Source organism: Perognathus longimembris, chromosome 2 (genome assembly GCF_023159225.1).
Source record: "Perognathus longimembris pacificus isolate PPM17 chromosome 2, ASM2315922v1, whole genome shotgun sequence".
Lineage (NCBI taxonomy): Eukaryota > Metazoa > Chordata > Mammalia > Rodentia > Heteromyidae > Perognathus > Perognathus longimembris.
This window is the reverse complement of record NC_063162.1, coordinates 13,619,839-13,637,031: the sequence shown is the minus strand read 5'-3', so window position 1 is coordinate 13,637,031 and position 17,193 is coordinate 13,619,839. Positions and strand designations below refer to the sequence as shown.

The following is a 17,193-nucleotide window of genomic DNA, read 5'->3' as shown; positions in this document are numbered from 1 at the left end:
TGGGCGCAAGCCCTCCTGTGCAGCCTGAGGCCTGGGGGTTTTTCTTGGCCTGCTCCCACTCTTGCTGCTGGGCTTCTTTGCCGGCCTGGCCTGCCAGCAACACGCTCTCAGCCAGAGGCACAGGGACACTACACACACACAGCTCCCTATTAAACATGGATTATTTAAAAAAAAAGAGAGAGAGAGAAAAAGAAAGAAAAATCACAAGGGTAAACGTGCCGGTCTCTAGAGGATGTGGTCTCGGAGGTCTCCAGGAGGGAAACGAACCATACAAATGCTCCTTTCAAAGCCGGAGTCATTGGTCTGATCACAGTGGTCACCCTTAGAGGCCAGAGATGGGAGCATTTATCCCTCCCCTTCCTGACAGCAGTCCCACAGAGCAGCAAATGTTCCAGGTAGCCTTGATATTCAACAGCAGCCCCACGTTCCCAGGGCTTTGGACAAGCTGGTAGCAGGCCCAGAGATATAAAACGACAGGCTTAAATATTCCAGATGGTAACCATAAAAGAAATATGGGGTGGGCCCAAAGACATCAGGAGGCCAGCCCAAGCATTAGGCCATGAGCTTCAATCATGTGGATGGAAAGCAGGAAGATAAGGGGTGGCAGGCCTAGAGATCTCAAGTGGCGGGCCTGAACTCAAAGAAGTTGAGTGTCAGGAACAAGGAATCCAGGTGACAGCAGTGTCACTCGGAACTGCTGATATGTCTCTTCTGTATGAAGCAAAAGTGGCCCCTCCAGGCAAATGTAGCCATGTGCATTCCATGCTCTGATGAGCAAACATGTCATGATCAGCCCACCAGTGGCCCTGAGTCCAAGGCCGAGGGCTCTGCTTTCAATCCCCCCAAGTTTCTTCCTAAGGGGCTTCACATGGCATCAGGTGAGCACCCCTACCGGTTATACTCTGAGCCTTTGCTCATTAGATCACTGCAATTGTTGTCATGGACCACTATTGTCAAAGTCCCTCCCCCCTTCAGTCCATTCCTACATGGTAATCAAGAGAGGCTGAGCCGGAAGTCATGCTGGCACAGGAAGTGCTATCAGCAAGACATCACCATCTCTGGCTCCTTTACATGTCCCAGGAAGCACTGGGCACCAGGGAGGGCAAAGACCTGGCAAAGGCTACACAGTAATTGGGTGCCAGGATGCTGAAAGAGGCCAGAGGGACTGCCCTGTACTACTGGCTAACAGGGTGAGTCTGGTGCCTTTGAGGGCAACTGTGATCCAAGGGACAAAGAGGGAAATTTCCAGTGGAGCAAGATGGGGGAGGAGAACATTGGGAAGTTTGGGGATAGGTAACAAGGAAGCAAAGCTAAGCAAAGTCTCCCTTGCTTAGCCCTTGGGATTGAGGCTCTCTTGGTGTACTACTGCTTTGCTATTTCATTTTGTTTGTTTGTTTGTTTGTTTTTGTTTTTGTTGCCAGTCCTGGGGCGTAGACTCAGGGCCTGAGCACTGTCCCTGGCTTCTTTTTGCTCAAGGCTAGCACTCGACCTCTTGAGCCACAGTACCACTTCCAGCTTTTTTTTTTTTTTTTTTTTTTTTAATATATGTGGTGCTGAGGAATCTAACCCAGGGCTTCATGTATATGAGGCGAGCACTTTACCACTAGGCCATATTCCCAGCCCTTGCTTTGCTATTTCTTCTTGGTCCTTCTGTGACTGCTTCCTCTTTTGTAGACTGCTCAGTATTGGAGGGTTTGGACTCCATCCTAAATCATGTCTTCTGCCCATGCTTTCTCTTTTTCTACATCCAGACTTACAGTGTGAAATGGCACTGTTGTACTTACTTTGGGTTGCTATAACAAATGACCAGAGACTGGGAGTCCGAAACGACCCATGTTTATTTCTTCCCAGTTTTAGAGGTTAGCAAGTCCAAGCTCAAAGCTCTGTGTGGTGAGGGTCCCATTCCTGGTTTGCAAATCATAGTCTTAAAAAAATATTGTAGGGCTGGGGATATGGCCTAGTGGCAAGAGAGCTTGCCTCGTATACATGAGGCCCTGGGTTCGATTCCCCAGCACCACATATACAGAAAATGGCCAGAAGTGGCGCTGTGGCTCAAGTGGCAGAGTGCTAGCCTTGAGCAAAAGGAAGCCAGGGACAGTGCTCAGGCCCTGAGTCCAAGGCCCAGGACTGGCAAAAAAAAAAAAAAATTGTAAAAGTGGTGTACAGAGGGGTTAGAGTTACATAAGTAAGGCAATGAGTACATTTCTTTTTGAACAGTGTTACCCCCTCCCTCGTTTTTTCCCACTTTTCCCTCCCCTCCCCCACCAGTTGTAAAGTTCATTTCCAACTTGGAGGAAGGGACAATAAACATTTAGCCCATAGCAGCCATAGAGACACAATCTGTCTTTCCAGGCAATTGGATCCACATTCATGATGTTCCAACAATCTTCAAATTGGCATACAGTTCTCCAATTTCCCCCAGAACTTAAGTCTTTTGTAGCTAATTATGAATACTTCCTTTAGAGATCTAATAGACATCTAGAAATTAACAAGGCCTAATTTAATCTTGACCATCTGTCTAAAGCCTTTTTTTCCACTCTCCTTCTGCCTCTTATAGTAACAGGAATATAGTAATGGACATTCCCATCAGCCTGTTTCCCTTCATTTTTCTCCCCTTATCACCACCCCTAATATTGGATGAACTAGCATTTTCTATTAGCTCTAATTCTATTAGCTCTAGGTGTATGTATCCATACACTTCTCTATACAGTGATTATGCCTATGATAGCTCAAGATAGCATCACTTGAACTGGCAGAATAGTTTCCTATCTTGTCTGTTCCTATCACGTCTATTCTTGTCCCTTCTTCTCCAGTTCATTACTAGATGGTAATCAAGCTAATTTTTTAAATTAGTGGATTATATCACATAGCTCCTAGCCTGAACGCTTTCTGATGTACTTCCATTTCTCTTGCCTAATAAAAACATTCTTTTCTTTCATTCATTCTTCTTTCTTTCTTTCTCCTCCTTCCCTCCCTCCCTTCTTTCTTCTCTTCCTTCCTTCCCTTCTTCCTCTTCCTCCTCCTCCTTCTGCTTCTTCTTCTTTCCTTCTTTCTCCTTCCTCCCTTCCTCCCCTCCTCCCTTCCTCCCCCTCCCTTCTCTTGTTTGTTTCTTTCACCCTTCCATCCTCTCTCTCTCTCTCTCTCTCTCTCTCTGTGCACTGGTATTGGGGCTTAAACTCAGAGCCTGTGCTCTGTCCCTTATCATTTTAGCTCAAGGTTAGCACTCTACCACTTGAACCACAGCTCCATTTTCAGCTTTTTGGTGGTCTACTGGAGATAAGAGTTTCATAGACTTTCTTCACTGGCTGGCTTCAAACCACAACCCTCTCACCTCAGCCTTTTGAGTAGTTTGGATTATAGGCATGAGCCACTGGTACACAGCTGAATATAAAACTTTCTTATCTCAGTCCACAAGTTTCTACATGAATTGATGGATATCATTATGCATGTCATTGAAGATAAGCCTGGCTATGTCATTAGCTTTATCTTAAACATGCTTCTCTTTCCCTGGCGTATTCTGTCACATGGACATTTCTGCTCCAACTTCCACATTACAATTTTTATTGTTATTATAAAGGTGATATATAGAGAAGTGTAGTTGCATAAGTCAGGTAAAGAGTACATTCTTTTGAGTAGTGTCACCCTTTTCTTTGTTCTCTTCCAGTTTTTCCCACTCATCTCACCCACAAGCTGTATAGTTCATTTTCAACGTAGTATCCAGTGCGTACCATCGTTGCATTTGGTCACCCTTTGTCCCTCCATTTCTGTGCCTCCCCATACATTCCCAAAGATATATAAACGAATATATAGAATAAAAAGGAAAGAAAATAAAAACTTCAAGAAAGAGAAAAAAAAACCCTCTTGGTTTTGTTTCCTGGAGTTCATTTTGATAACTACTTTTCGTGATCAGATGCACATCGGCTTTGTGCCTTTCTGTTCCTCTCCTCTGAGCCTCCACATTTTAAGACCAGCACTAGGTCTCTTAGAATCCTTCCTTTCCCATTCACACCCACATGGCTAGCTCTGTGTTTTTGTTATTTTCTCTCAATCCTCTCTCTAGAGAGTACTTCTTCCTCTATCCAATGTAAAGTGCTCACCAAACCAAGCTCTGTCATATCCACCTATCTTCATTATCTCCATTATCTACTTTTCTCATTGTCTGTAATTTTCTGTCCTTTCCTGCTAGAATGCAAACTCTCTAAAAACAATGACCTTGCCTTTCTCCCCTTCATGCCCAGCCTTTGGCCTAGTGCCTGGCCTGTTGAAGGTACTTAGCAAATATTTGTTGTTGAGTGAATAAATAAATGAAAGAAAGAAAGAAAGGAGGAAGGAAAGAAGGAAGGGAGGGAGGAAGGAAGGAGCAGTGGACCATAGTCAGAGAACCTAGACCTCAACCTGTGTCCATAAGTAATAACTACTGATTCATTCAAGCACATGTTCTAAGCCCTATACTCAAAAGAATGTTGATCATTAAGAAGTGTCTCCTAACCTGACTCTGGTGGCTCATGTCTGTAATCTTAGCTACTTAGGAGTCTGAGATTTGAGGAATAAAATTCAAAGCCAGCCAGAACAGAGAAATCTTATCTCCAATTAACCACCCAAACAGAAGTAGAGCTGTGGCTCAGGTGGTAGAGTGCTAGCCTTGAGCAGGGACAGCACCCAGACCCTGGTTCAAGCCCTAGGACCTACTTGCACACAGAAGATGGAAGAGGAGGAGGAGGAAGAGGAGGGAGGAGGAAAAAAGGACGAGGAAGAAGAGGAGGAGGAAAGAAGGAGGAAGAAAAAGGAGGAGGAGGAGGAAGAGGAGGAGGAAGAAGCTGTCTCCTGCCTTCAGAGATCTCGTTGCTCTTATGAGACACAGACCCTCATGGATTCAGGGTACTAGAAGAATCCAATAGTGAGGCCCCCTCAGTATAGAGAGAGACATAGTAGGTGCAGAGGTTGGGGAAAGAAATGAGGTGGAATAGTGAGGCATAACTGAAGCCCCACAGTTGCAAGTAGGAAAGAATGAAGAAAGGAGAGAGGGACTGGAGGGAAAGAAGGGCAAAAGTAGAATGGTCGGGGACCAGTTTGAACTTTGTGTGTTCAGGACCCTTCTGTTTGGAAACTTAGAGATGGAAGAGGTCTTGGTTCTTTTCACAACCTTCTCTTGCCCTGGTTCTTAAGTCCTGGTCACCTTGTCACGCTGACCCATGTTGTCCCCTGTTTCCGGTGATGACAGTGGAGGACATGCAGGTTGTTCGGAGGCTACTGTAATTCTACCCCTTCCAGTTTACCCAGCACTTTATAGTGAATGGGGGTCTCTGAACTCTCTTGATAAACTCCATGCACAGCTGCTCAGCTGGGAGGAGAACTGTTTGTTCCATGGCTAGTGTTTTCCACACCATATCACAAACCTGTCTCACTTGAGGTGTGTCTTCTTGGGCAGACTCTGCTCTTCTGGAGCTTGACACCTTCCACGTGGCTTTCTGCCATCTTCTATCTGCCTCAAGAGCCTTCAAGCTATTGGTGCCACTGATGGCTCCAGGCCATGCTGACGACATCTGATCTGACTCAGAGCATTTACTTTGAAAGTCAAATGTAGTTGAGCTGCATGTTTCTTGGCAGAGCCTAGCTGGCAATGAACTTGGCCTGCTGCGGAGCCTGGCTCTGTGGGTTGATGCCTTGATTGTTGATAAGATCCAGAAGAGGGTCTTGTTGTGTTGAGGGGGCTTGATTCTCTTCGAGCCTCTGGTGAAGGGTGTGATATACATGATGTGCTATTAAGGTACTTGAGATGAAGGGAAGGAGCCAGAAGGGGTCAGTTTTACTGAGTTGGGCAAATGTCTCAGCTTCTGTAGGCCACTCATCCCCCACCAGGAGACAGTGCTACCCGCCTAGCAGAGTCCAGAAGAGTCACTGAAAGATCAGAGAAGTTGGAGAAATGCAAAGGGCTGGGCCACTAGGAGGAGTAATCATGATATTGTATGGCAATGGGGGGCAGGTGCCTAGTGGAACAGCCTGAGTGGGGTGGCCCATGGCCCTTGTCTCGGGGTCCTGAGCCTTACCCACAGAAATGGAGTCAGCAAAAACAGTAAAGGCATCACTGTTCTCAGCAATAGAAACTCAACCGAGATTTTCATATCAATAGCCATTTTATGGTTAATGCTTATGGACCATGATGCTAGGCACTCTACTTTGTAGGTAACTAGCCCCAGGGAGCAGAATATTAGCCATATGTCCTAGACAAGAAAATGGGGTTCAGAGATATTCAGAAGAACAACCCAGGCTTGTGAGTAGCAAATCTGGGTTTTGGATCCAAGTATATCTGATTCCAAAAACCTCTGTTGATAACTCATATCCAAAAACCAGGTACGCCAATGGGATACAGATTGGCCAGCCTGAAGATACATTACCAACAAAATTCAGAATGGTGGTAGAGGCTGATAAAGAGGAAGAATAAGTGGTCTGGGAACACCCAGTACTGTGCCCTGGTGGGAAGGAGTCTATGAACCGGGCAAAGCAGCTATGATTGGGGCTGGGAGTATGGCCTAGTGGCAAGAGTGCTTGCCTCCTACACATGAAGCTCTCAGTTCGATTCCCCAGCACCAAATATATGGAAAACGGCCAGAGGGGGCGCTGTGGCTCAAGTGGCAGAGTGCTAGCCTTGAGCAAGAGGCCAGGGACAGTGCTCAGGCTCTGAGTCCAAGGCCCAGGACTGGCCAAAAAAAAAAAAAAAAAGCAGCTATGATTGGGAGGGGTGGCCATTTGCTTTTGGACAAGCAACTGATGAAACTTGATTAGAAGATTGGAGTCACACACCTCTGCATTCACATCAATGCTCGGTAGTTAGATGACCCTGGGCAATTTACCTGGCCTACCTACCTTGTGATTATTGTGAACTGAGTAAAGCAGCTCTTGTCTTTATCATTAACTCCTGCTGCTGTAAGGAGTAAAATGAGCTAACGTATGAATCCATCAGATGAGTTCAACAACCCTTCCACCATTCTTGGGAGAATCTTAGACCAAAGATGGAGATAATTCCTCTTTAATTTCTGGGGCATGGTCATGACCACATGGTTTCCTTTTGGGATGCAAGTGCCCATAGTATTTGCAATCAGTCCTTGGATGTAGCACCATTGGTTGGTAAAACCAATGAGGAATTTATTAGAACCTACTAGAATGAGGATGGACGGAAAGGATGAAAGAGTTAAAGCAATATTTGTAGATGATCCCTAAAGTCCATTTTGGGTAGATCAAGACTCCCAAGGGAATGTTGGAAATATGTAACATGCAGGGGAAGGAATGGGAGTACTGTGTAGGGTAGATTCAGGGCCTGGAAAGCTAACTTGAAGTATCTGGAGGAGTGGATCTGCTTCCTCTATTAGAGTTTATTTTCATCTGTTTGTGCTGGAGTAACAAAATTCTAAAAACTGGGTAATTTACAAAGACCAGAAATTTGTTTTCTCATAGTTCTGGAGGTGGTAAGTTCAAGGTCAAGATGCTGGTGGGCTCAGGGGTCTGGTGAGGGCTGATTTCTACCTCTAAGGTGCTTAACTTGAACATGAGGATGGAGGGGAGGCTATGATGGTGTCCTCCTCCTGTGGCAGAAGGCTGAGGACAAGAAGGGTGAAGTTCCTCTCTGAAGCTCTTTTGTGATCATAAAGACCCTTAGTCTTATTCCTGAAAATGGACCCCTCAAGACTCAATTATCATCTGAAGATCATACCTCTCAGTGCTGTTGCACTGGAATTAAGTTTCCACATGAACTTAGGCAGGAGTACGCCGTCATGTGAGCCACTGCAGACATTTGATAGAGGAATGAGTTTGATAGAGGGAGGAGTTGAGCTGAGGGCAACTCTCTTTTAGTTCCTTTGAAAATGTGTGGCATGATTGGATTTCTCACAACCCTGCCTAGAATTTGGAGCATAAAACGAAGGACAGCTCTCTTGGGACTATTGTCTGGAGAGTTTCCACTTGTTAACAGGTTGAAGTTTTAACTAGGAGGTCATGTAACTTATCTTCCTGATCCCTAAAAATCCCCTAAAATGCTGCTTGCCAATGCAAAAATCTCTGTGCAGGGAGACTAGCAGAAGAGCTTGCATAGGCAAACTCAAAGGCTCTAGAGGGGTTGGCTATTGCAGAACTGCAAATGGCTAGACCACTAGGAGGAGTAACCATGATGTTGCTTGAACTCAGGGAAGGCACTGTTGGGCCTGCAAGCTTCCTGAGATCAGGGAGATCAGGGATCTGGCAATTGTCTTGGGTCAGGTCAGTGTTAAACACACAGCATGTGAACTCTTTCTCAGCTTTTCGTTGCTGAATGCATGAAACATATATATGCAAACATATATGTAGTTTACAAAGCAAAATGGAGATTTTTTGGTAAGCTAATTTTTTACTTAGCAAAATAGCTTAAATATATCCAGGCTGTTCCACTTACTTTTTCTATTTCTACACATGACTTTATTAACTGACTTAATAGTACCACTGAATGATAATAATCAATTAGATAATAGCTAACTCGTGGAGTTTACATTTATAGACACCTGAATTGTTTCCACTCTTTCTGAAGTTTTTCAAAATACTGTGATAAACAACCTTTTATTTAAATCTGTGGAGATTTATATATACATATATATTTTTAAAAACTACTTCTTTAAGATCAATCTCTAATTGGCATTACAAATGGAGATGGAAGGGATACTTTCAATATGTCTTTAGTTAACATACTACCAAACTGTTCTTTAGAAAGTCTTCCAACTAGAAAGCCATAAAAGAGAATGACCATTTTCACTCTTTATATATCTAGGAATTACTCATTTTACTTGAAAAAACAACAACACCAACTTAGCATTTTATTAGATAATAGAATGTATCTTTAGATATCTGCATATTAAAGCAAATAAAATCCCATTTTTTCCCTAGTGGACTTTAAAACTTTTCTTTCCATAACTTCTGTACCCAGGTTCCTTGTCACATAGAATAAATTCCTCATTTCAAGAGCGCTATCATGCCATCTTCTTTTGAAACGCATGTTCCTTTTAATCACGATCCTTTGTTTCTGAAGAAGCATTCTCATTATTAAAAAGTTGTTCCTCAACTATTATGACTTTCCAGATCTCTCTTCAGAAGATTCTCATCTTCTGGATTTGGTCCAATTTGTGTATAACCTTTTCCTTGTGCCTGATCCTCAGATACAGTTCTGGACTCTGCTGACCAGCTTGGCAGGCCAGGACAATGCCTTCTTTGTCATAGACCCTGCTTCTTTATTGTGTAGCCTAAGAACACATTAATATTACTTCCTGGAATTAATTCATTTTAAAATTAAATATAAATTTACTCTGTTACAAAGGAGTCAAGCAAAATATTAAAGTTCTCATCAACTTTCCTTTCATTCTAATTTTACTCCTCATCCTGCAGCCTATTTTTCTTCATTAGCATATATAAACATGTATGTATACCTAAAAATATGTCTTTATATGTCCATTTTTCATCTGTAGTTTCCTTTCCATTTAACAGTATTTCAAAAATTGTTCATGACATCACTTTAAAAAATACGACTATGTTATTTCTCAGTATGGATCTACCATAATTTGTCTTTTAATCAACTTTCTACTTAATCACATTTGTTACCATTTGTATTTTTACTATCACAGGTCATGCTAAAGTGAATATGCTTGACAATTATGCAAGTGTTATTTGAAATTACTAGATGTATTCTATTTGAAAGAAAACAATTAAAAATTTATTTTTTGATGATTATTGCCAAATTCCCTTTCAAGAAGGCACTGGTAACATGAGTTCCCCAATGTCATTGCATTTTTATTGACAGATATAACCAACATTTATTTATTTATTTAGTGCCAATGCTAGGATTTGAACTCAGGGCCTATTGATCTTGCCTGGGCTGTCTTCAAACCTATTTTTCAGCTTCCTGAGTAGCTAGGACTACAGGAATGAGTCATGGGAAGCTAGCTTCAATCTTTGCTTTAAAAAAAATCAAACCTGGCTTAGATTGATATATAAATAATTCATAATTTTACTAGTAAAATGGAGTAAAATTGACTAAAACAAAAAGCTGTTTCACATGCTATATTTCTGCTGTGAATTTCTTACTATTATTTTGAACCAGCAACACTTCCAGTTTTCTGGTGGTTAACATTAGAGATAAGCATCTCATGGGCTTTTCCTGCCTGGGCTGGCTTCAAACAGTGATTCTCAGATCTCAGCCTCCTGGGTGGCTAGGATTACAGATGTGAACTAACGGTGCTCCACGTTTGTTAACAACTTTCCTTTCATTTTCTGAATGAATGTAGTTTTCTTAGAATATTTTTTTTTCTGAGATTTGCTTTTGTCTTTTTCTTTCCATTTTCCTCATTTTGAAGAAAAATTGGTGCTGGTATTGGTGCTTGAGCGACAACTTCATTCTGGCTTTTTGGTGGATAAATGGAGATAAGAATCTTTGAGACTTTTCTTTCCGGGCTGACTTTAAACTGTAATCATCAGATCTCAGCCTCCTGCATAGCTAAGATTACAGGCATGAGCCACCAGTACCCCACATTTTCCTCAACATTCACCTCCTATTTAAAGATGAATTACAAAAAAAAAAAAAATCAGCAAGTGTTATGTAACAAGATATTGCCAGTTGAGGTTTATTTACTTCGTTCTTGCCCTCCCTCCATCTTGAGACTCACCAGGGATCCCTCTCAGTAAGACATCTCACAAGCATATTAAAAGATAGTCAATACCGTGTTTCAGGAGGTCTGTGCCAGGGCCTGAGGGCAATGATTCAAATAATTAGTTTTTTTTTTTATTATACTATAGCTTTGATCCATCAAGTTATTTTCTTATTTAATTTGTTGAAACAGGGTTTCACTATGTAGCCCAAGTTGTCTTAAATTCAAGATCCTTTAACCTTGGCGCTGTTCATTTCTTCCCAATGATCTAAATTTCTCGCATCAATTTTTTTTTTAGCATTTTTTTTTTTTGTAGATTAGATCTACTAGTAATGAATTGACTTACTGTCAATCTGACAGTAATCTTCAGTTTACCATCATTCTTAGAAGATATTTTGTTGGGGAAGTGGTGCTGTGGCTCAAAATGGTAGAGCAATAGCTTTGAACAAAATTGCTCAGGGACAGCACCCAAGTCCTGAGTTCAAGGCCTACAACTGGCATACATACATATATACACACATATACACACATACACACAGGTCTGGCCTCCAGGATTTCTGTTGCCTCGAGTAATTTGTGTTATTATTTCTGTGTTTAATGTGTCATTTACTTCTGGCTGCTTTCAACTTTTACCTTTGGTTTTCTTCTCTTTTATTGTGATGTATCTGAATGTGAGTTTTCTTTGTTATTTATATTTCCTTCATGTCTGAGTGCTGGAAATTTGTGTTTTGTTTTGTTTTTTAACCAAATTGCCAATTATTTACTACATATTTCTTCCAGCCTCATTCTTTCTTTCTCCTCTTTATGATAATTAAGTTACAATTGTGAGATATTTTATATTATCTCACAAATTGTTGGATTATTGATGTCAAAAAAATTGTTTACCGTTTTTGTTCTTCTAGTTGGATGATGTTTTGCTCTGCCTTCAATTTTACTCACATTTCTTTTGTTCTTCAATCTACTATTAAATTTATTTTTTAAAAATTTACAGTTTTTTTTATAGGATTTCCACTTGATTCTTTTTAAAAAATACATTCTGCTTCTCTGCTGAAATTTTTTTTATGAGTGCATTTCCTTTTGCTCCTGGAGACATAGTTATAGAATCTACTATAAAGTATTTACTAATTTCCATATTTGGTTCATCATTCAGTAGATCTCCATGGTTGCCTGACTGTCTTTTAGGTATGAAATACATTTTTCCCTTTTTCTTCATATGTCTAGTAATTTTGGATTGTATCCTAGACATTTTGAATGATGCATTTTTTAAAGATTTTGGGTTTTGCTATAACCTTCTGAAGAATACGTATAATCTATGTTTGCTTTAGTTTATTTTTAACTGGATTGGACTAGGACTTCAAACTTCTTTGGTGTTGGCATAGCTGGATTACTCAGAACCTGCCCCAGCCAGCATAACTCAGAAGCTAATTCTCACAGTCTGTTTATAGAACTGAACTTCCTCTTTCTGGTTCTCTCCTTTCCCAGACTTTCTTCTGTGAAACACTTCTGACCTGTATACCTTCAAGCCAGTAAGACTGTTGGTTTTAATCCAAGTTTCAATTGCCTTTTCTGGCACTGTGTTGTTTTTAGTAGAAGAGCTCACCTATTGTTCCTGTCTTTTAAATGTTGAATTTCTTCTATTTTCTGCCTGTTTTTTCTTTTTTTGGTCACTCTCTACCTCCTTCAGGTGATTGCTTTATATAGTTTGTACAGAGCTTACATTTGATATCCAAAAGAAGCTGATACCAAGGATACCAAGGACTAGGATCTAGTCTATCATTGTCAGAGATTCTTCTTCCTTTCTCTCTCTACCCCTGGAGTTTTGACAAGCATACCTCCTCTTGGCTTTTCTGTTAATATACTGAGTACACACACATTGAATCTTAGCTGGTTTTACTTTCATCCCTCCTACATTACTATTTCTAATATAATTTGAGATTTTCCCCCAAATATTGGCCATCTTTATACATTTACTTATATTTAAAAATTATATGTTTAGGAATTATAGGTTTCTAAACCTATAATTAGGCAAAATCATCTGGGATTCTTTCTTTATTCTTCGTTGTTTCATTGAAGTAATTCTTCAGAAAATATGTGTTGGAATGCTGTTAATTATGATTAATGAATAGATATTGTGTGAATGTCATAAAAAATATTTAACCTTTCTGTCTTGAATGTATTGTGAATAAATTTGAGATTGTAGGCAAAAATCATTTTCTCTTAGAAATTTATATTTTTTTCTATCAGTATACTTACTATTTGGAAGTCTGATCCCATTTTTTCTTGTTAGTTTGTAGTTAACCATTCTTTCCCCTTGTGCCTGGAAGGCTTATTTTAGGAATTTTTAAATTCTATCTTCAACTTTTTAAAGTGTTTCTTGGTGTGTTCAATTTAAAGACATTTTATTTTTATTAAAGGGTGTTAGTGGGTTCTTTGAACCATGAGATCTACATAGGTTTTCCATTGAAACAAAACTATTTTCTTGGGGCTGGGAATATGGCCTAGTGGCAAGAGTGCTTGCCTCGTATACATGAAGCCCTGGGTTTGATTCCCTAGCACCACATATATAGAAAACAGCCAGAAATGGTGCTGTGGCCCAAGTGGTAGAGTGCTAGCCTTGAGCAAAAAGAACCCAGGGACAGTGCTCAGGCCCTGAGTTCAAGGTCCAGGACTGGCAAAAAACAAAACTATTTTCTCTATTCCTCCCATCTTTTCTATCTCAAATTCCTGCTAGATGACATTTTAATAATAACTTGTTTTTTAATCATATTTTGAACTGATCAGTTTGCATTTTGCATTGTATTCTGCACAAATACCTCTTCTTGTTTTCTAAATTATTGACTTGTTCACCTATTGTATGCTGGATTGTTTTTGGGGTTTTTTGGCACTGGGTTTGAACTCAGGTCTTCACGCTCTTACTTGGCTTATAGCTCAAGGCTGGCATTCTACTACTTGCACCACACCCACACTTTTGACTTTTTCTGGTTAAATGGTGGTAAGAGTCTCAAGGACTTTTCTGCCCTGTCTGGCTTCAAACTGAGATCCTCAGATCTCAGCTTCCTAAGTAGCTAGGATTATAGGCCTGAGCTATCAGTGTCCAGTCCTACTCTGATTTTTGTGACCAATATTTTAGTTCCATTTCTCTTTTCCTACCCTTTCTTCATTTTTTTTAAGCTTAAACCTTTTATTAGTTCATGCACAATTACTTGTCTTCTGGGTTGTTGAAGCAGTACGTTAGACAATACTTGCCACAATAATGTCTTGTCATAGTGGCTAGCCATGAAAACTCCAGCACCACAGTCTTGACGAAGCTGGCTAATGTCATTTTCATCCACCTTATAGTATTTTCAAGACAAGCAACTTACCCTTCTTTCTCTTATGCTTGTTCTTCATGGGAGTGGCATAGACGTCTTCCTGTTCTTGGTGCCGTGAAATCTCAACACTGGATGAAGAGGGGACTCCTTTTGAATGTTGTAGTCAGGTAAGGTGTGTCCACTTTCCAGCTGCTTCGCAGCCAAGATCAGTCTTTGCTGCTCAGGAGGAATTCCTTCCTTATCCTGAATCTTGGACTTTACATTTTTTATAGTACCTAGGGTTCAACCTTGAGTGTGATGGTCTTCCCCAAAAGAGTTTTGATGAAAATCTGCCTCCTGGCAGTGGTCTCACCTGAAGTGGAAGGAAAGGAAGAGGCTGGTTAGATCTGAGGACCCCAGGGAGGACTATGCGTGAGCCGCCCGCAGGAGCTCACCCAAGAGCACAGGCTCCCCTTTCTTCATTTTTGCAGAGCAGAGCTTAATTGTACAAATTCTAAGATCTTTTTTTGTTGTTGTCTGAGTTTTTTGTTATCAGTTACCCTAGTTGTAGTATCTGGGTTTGACATTGCCCCTGTCACATATCTGCTGATTTTGAATTATATTTCTTCCTCTGTGTCCCAGATTCTCTGTAGCTGCCTATTCTTTCTAATGGAGAGAGAAAGAGAGAGAGAGAGAGAGAGACAGACAGACAGACAGAGACAGAGAGAGAGACAGAGACAGAGACAGAGAGAGACAGAGACAGATTTGGGGAATACCACTGTGCTAATTTCTCTTCTTGGTATTGGAATAAAGAAGATATATTATGAGCTTAGATATATCCTTGGCATAAAATGTGAAAGACTCGGAGAGCCTTTAAAATATGAAGTCCTGCTATACAAATGGAGTGTAGGAAGGATGTATATTAAAACAAATATCTCTGGATGAGATGGAAATGAAGGTTCAGAAAGTAGGCAAAGATCAGGACGTAAAGAAGGGAAGGTCTTGGGCCAATGGCTTCTTTTATTTAGGATCAACCTCTACTCTACTACTCCGTTTCTATGTGTAGCAGGCTGCATGTGGTACTATTGGGCTTTGCTAAGCAGAGCTGGTGGGGACCGGAGCATGGGCTCATGTCCCACTCTCTATCTTGTATCCCCTGTGTCTCTCAAGACCTAAGAAACAATGGCAGCACAATGAATATTAGAGAGGAGAATAACAAGTTGTGGTCCTGGCTCAGCAGCAGTAGCTCTCTTGGCCTAGCTTCCCAGGGCACACTGTGGGGCCTAGTTCCTGTGTTCACTTTTTCTGCTGAGACTGCGGACCTTTAAGAGTGTGGAAAGAACATAGGCAGCGTTGGAAGCGTGAAAGGCCATTCACCACATTGATGCTTCTCTCTTGTAATGTGATGTTTTCCCCAGGATAACATCTAATTGCTACTTGAACAAACCACTGTCTTTACCTCAACAGCCCTGCCCAGTAGGCCATTGCAAACATTTATTATTCTTTGTGTGCTAAAGCTTTTCCTATCTGCCTTTTCTGAATTTGCTTTTTTTGAACTTCCACTTCTGCCCCCTCCTGTCATGGAGGCAATATCAAAAGTAGCAACAAGCATTGATATTATCCACTTGCTAAAGATCTTGTATACTGCTATCTACCCCCTTCAATGTCTTTTTTTGAAGTTGGAGAGATAGAAGATTCTTTTTTTTTTTAACCTTTCAGGAAGTTGCCCAATTTTCTCAGGAAATCAACTTTTAAGAAAATATTTGTGAACATTTGACTTCCCTTCAACCAAACCCACCTGCTCTGAAAAAACACATTTCCAGAAGGTTCATTTTAGAGATGAAATGGTTGTCCTATTTTTTTTGACTATTGCTTACTGTTTTTAGAAAAAAAAAAGAGGAAGAAAACGATGAAATGTGTTTTGATGACCCAATGAAGGAGCTAAGTAGAGGAAAGGAGACTTCAAAAATAGCAAAAAGTACTTTAATGTGTCAGAGTAAAAAATGGAATATTGAACTTGTGGAGATTGGTTTGGGAAGTGAAAGGAGGGGATGAGGGAGAATGATGGAAAGAGCGAGCCTTGTCAAGTACCTTGTGTATACATACGATTCTGTCAAAGGGAAGTCTGCTCAGGCAACTAGCAAAATGTAAATGATAATAGCAATAACAATTAGTGAAGAAGTAACATTCCTAACCTGGCAGCGTAAGGCACCATGGATAGGGAGAGATCATTTGAGACCAGCCCTTGCACTACAATCTCTCATGTCCCACAACCCTACAGAGCAGTCTTCATAGCATCATTTTTTCTTTTGATAGGTGAAAAATCTGAAGTCACATAGCTATGGATCATGATGGTGGCTACCAGTCATGGAGCATTCACAACCTGCCAGCATCTGCCTTGCCTTATTGGTGTAGCCATCACTCTATTGTCAGCACAGTATTGGCGGGGTGGGGGGAAGGGAGAGTTGGTGTTATCCAGAGCTGGCACTGGTTTGTTTATGGGGGTCCCACCCCTATGACATAATCACCTCCTACTGGGTCCTACCTCTCAATATGACAGCACTTGGAACCAAGCTTCAGCCTGAGTTTTGGTGGAAAGAACCATATCCAAGCCATACCAGTTGCCAATCTTCTTTGCCACATAAAATATGTCTGTTGATTGAAACTATCACAAAGAAAGGTAGACCTGAAAGATGGAGAGACAAATAATTAACTGTGTTTTAAGCTTTGAATCTAAAGGTCTCTCTAAAGTCATTTCTACTCTTGGACTTCCTAGTTAGATAACAAATTAGTCTCTCTTCTTGATTAAACTGTTGTGTGTATGCCTTTTTGTCACTTGCAAGAAAAAAAGAACTGGTTGTTTAGAAGTGCAAGGGTGGGGGTGGCAACAAACTTTCATTTTTAGTGTTTATTATTTACTACACTGAAATTACACAGAGATTACACTGAAAAACAGCAGAGATCAAGCTGTTCTACTTGTTAACCAGGGGCTTGCAAATTCCTATTTCTCAATTGTCTTTTGTGAATGAGTACCAACCAGCAACACACACACACACACACACACACACACACACACACACACACACACAATTGAACATAGAACATGCTATATCATTGAGCTACATCCCCAGTAAGGAATTAAGATTTTTATGGTGATTGTTTTCTGGGTGTGACTTACAGCTACCTCCCTCTTCAGAATCACCTGGGACCCAGAGTTGCTCTGTAGGCTGCCTGTGTAGCTCACT

General features: G+C 40.9%; 1 pseudogene; it reads right to left on the bottom strand.

The window, feature by feature from the left end:
• Positions 1-13,857: 13,857 nt before the first annotated feature.
• LOC125343749 lies at positions 13,858-14,431 on the bottom strand (annotated as a pseudogene).
• Between the last annotated feature and the right edge of the window lie 2,762 nt (positions 14,432-17,193).